The following is a 3,598-nucleotide window of genomic DNA, read 5'->3' as shown; positions in this document are numbered from 1 at the left end:
GTAAGGGAATACCCCCTGTATTGGACAAAAATGAATGGCATGTCATTGGCATCGACAAACCATATACACATTGGCCAATACCAATTCGGCGTTGATTCATCCAAAGTGTATTGCAAATGCCATATGGTAATTGCCAGTTGTAACACTTTAAAAATTCAACAGGGGCAAATGCGCTCCACGGGTTTTTCATACGGATATGTAACCCAAATTAATGTCCAAAGTAAAATTTTGAAAAAAATGAACTTTTTTCAAAACTTATCACCCCTTAAAAAGTGCTTTCTGGACCGTTTCGAACTTCTTTCGATTTTTTTGTCAATTACATGTGTAGAACTGTATGAATATACTTTTGTCCAATTTTATTATCATAATTTTTTTAAAAAAAATTATATGCGCATAAGGAATATGTTTTGTCCAATTCCAATATGATTTCATAGGAAGTCAAAAGTCAAAAGTCAAAATGTCAAAATTTTGTAAACTTCACACACCCATAAAAAAGTGCTTTCTGGACCGTTTTTCGAAATTCTTTCGATTTTTTGTCAATTACATGTGTAAGAACTGTATGAATATACTTTTGTCCAATTTTATTATCATAATTTTAATTTTTTTATATGCGCATAAGGAATATGTTTTGTCCAATTCCAATATGATTTCATAGGAAGTCAAAGTCAAAAGTCAAAAATGTCAAAATTTTGTAAAAACTTCACACACCCATAAAAAAGTGCTTTCTGGACCGTTTTTTGAAATTCTTTCGATTTTTGTCAATTACACATGTGTAAGAACTGTATGAATATACTTTTGTCCAATTTTATTATCATAATTTTTTTTTTTTTTTACATGCGCATAAAGATTATACTTTGTCCAATTCCAATATGATTTCATAGAAGTCAAAGTCAAAAGTCAAAAATGTCAAAATTTTGTAAAAACTTCACACACCCTTAAAAAGTGCTTTCTGGACCGTTTTTGAAATTCTTTCAATTTTTTTGTCAATTACACATGTGTAAGAACTGTATGAATATACTTTTGTCCAATTTTATTATCATATTTTTTTATATTTTTTTAAATTGTGCATAAGGATTTTTTGTGGGCCAAATGACGTAAGAAATTTGACATGCTCAAAAATCCTGCAGAAATGCAAAATTGACTGGCCTGATGAACTCGGGATGGCCGGGCAGTGATAGTTGTTCCTTTCCATCACTCGTTGTGTTGACTTCATCATGTCCATTAGGTGATGTTTTTACACTATAGAATCATATTGCAAGTGCGCGCATTTGCAATATGTTTCAATGTGCATTACCATATGAAATTTGAAATGCTCAAAAATGCAAAATTGACTGGTCTGATGGACACAGGATGTCCCGAGCAGTGATAGTTGTACATTTCATCACTCGTTGTGTTGATTTCATCATGTCCATTAGGTGATGTTTTTACACTATAGAATCATATTGCAAGTGCGCGCGCATTTGCAATATGTTTCAATGTGCATTTACCATATGAAATTTGAAATGCTCAAAAATGCAAAATTGACTGGTCTGATGGACACAGGATGGCCGAGCAGTGATAGTTGTACATTTCCATCACTCGTTGTGTTGATTTCATCATGTCCATTAGGTGATGTTTTTCACTATAGAATCATATTGCAAATGCACGTGCATTGTTGTGCAACTGGTAACCCAAAAATAAAAATATGGTTGTAAATGCATTTACCGGTCATTCTGATATTAATGCTCGCTATGGGAACACAGGATGGCCGGGCAGTGATAGTTGTACATTTCCATCACTCGTTGTGTTGATTTCATCATGTCCATTAGGTGATGTTTTTACACTATAGAATCATATTGCAAGTGCGCGCATTTGCAATATGTTTCAATGTGCATTTACCATATGAAATTTGAAATGCTCAAAAATGCAAAATTGACTGGTCTGATGGACACAGGATGGCCGAGCAGTGATAGTTGTACATTTCCATCACTCGTTGTGTTGATTTCATCATGTCCATTAGGTGATGTTTTTTCACTATAGAATCATATTGCAAATGCACGTGCATTGTTGTGCAACTGGTAACCCAAAATAAAATATGGTTGTAAATGCATTTACGTCATTCTGATATTAATGCTCATTATGGGAACACAGGATGGCCGGGCAGTGATAGTTGTACATTTCCATCACTCGTTGTGTTGATTTCATCATGTCCATTAGGTGATGTTTTTACACTATAGAATCATATTGCAAGTGCGCGCATTTGCAATATGTTTCAATGCATTTACCATATGAAATTTGACATGCTCAAAAATGCAAAATTGACTGGTCTGATGGACACAGGATGGCGAGCAGTGATAGTTGTACATTTCCATCAGCTCGTTGTGTTGATTTCATCATGTCCATTAGGTGATGTTTTTTCACTATAGAATCATATTGCAAGTGCGCGCGCATTTGCAATATGTTTCAATGTGCATTTACCATATGAAATTTGACATGCTCAAAAATGCAAAATTGACTGGTCTGATGAACACAGGATGGCTGAGCAGTGATAGTTGTACATTTCCATCACCTGTTGTGTTGATTTCATCATGTCCATTTGTTTATGTTTTCTCACTTTTGCAAAGTCACTGTGCATTTGCAATATGGTTCAATGGGCAGGTACCATCACGAATTTGTCATGCTATAAAATCCTGCAGGAATGTGAAATTGACTGGTCTGATGAACACAGGATGGCCGAGCAGTGATAGTTGTACATTTCCATCACTTGTTGTGTTGATTTCATCATGTCCATTAGGTGATGTTTTTCACTATAGAATCATATTGCAAATGCACGTGCATTGTTGTGCAACTGGTAACCCAAAAATTAAAAATATGGTTGTAAATGCATTTACCGGTCATTCTGATATTAATGCTTGCTATGGGAACACAGGATGGCCGGGCAGTGATAGTTGTACATTTCCATCACTCGTTGTGTTGATTTCATCATGTCCATTAGGTGATGTTTTTACACTATAGAATCATATTGCAAGTGCGCGCGCATTTGCAATATGTTTCAATGTGCATTTACCATATGAAATTTGACATGCTCAAAAATGCAAAATTGACTGGTCTGATGGACACAGGATGGCCGAGCAGTGATAGTTGTACATTTCCATCACTCGTTGTGTTGATTTCATCATGTCCATTAGGTGATGTTTTTACACTATAGAATCATATTGCAAGTGCGCGCGCATTTGCAATATGTTTCAATGTGCATTTACCATATGAAATTTGACATGCTCAAAAATGCAAAATTGACTGGTCTGATGGACACAGGATGGCTGAGCAGTGATAGTTGTACATTTCCATCACCTGTTGTGTTGATTTCATCATGTCCATTTGGTGATGTTTTTCACTATAGAATCATTTGCAAGTGTCACGTGCATTTGCAATATGTTTCAATGGGCATTACCATATGAAATTTGACATGCTCAAAAATGCAAAATTGACTGGTCTGATGAACACAGGATGGCTGAGCAGTGATAGTTGTACATTTCCATCACCTGTTGTGTTGATTTCATCATGTCCATTTGTTTATGTTTTTCACTTTTGAAAGTCACTGTGCATTTGCAATATGGTT

General features: G+C 35.2%; 1 long non-coding RNA gene across 1 annotated transcript; it reads left to right on the top strand.

Moving 5' to 3' along the window:
* The first annotated feature begins 1,075 nt into the window (after window positions 1–1,075).
* LOC127921718 (uncharacterized) lies at window positions 1,076–2,708 on the top strand. Its single transcript, XR_008109382.1, has 3 exons — window positions 1,076–1,225; window positions 1,416–1,608; window positions 2,386–2,708. It is a non-coding gene; the product is annotated as an uncharacterized LOC127921718 (long non-coding RNA).
* Window positions 2,709–3,598: the final 890 nt, after the last annotated feature.

This window comes from Oncorhynchus keta, unplaced genomic scaffold, assembly GCF_023373465.1.
Source record: "Oncorhynchus keta strain PuntledgeMale-10-30-2019 unplaced genomic scaffold, Oket_V2 Un_contig_23279_pilon_pilon, whole genome shotgun sequence".
Lineage (NCBI taxonomy): Eukaryota > Metazoa > Chordata > Actinopteri > Salmoniformes > Salmonidae > Oncorhynchus > Oncorhynchus keta.
The sequence above is the reverse complement of the archived record's forward strand: the minus strand, read 5'-3'. Positions and strand labels throughout refer to the sequence as shown.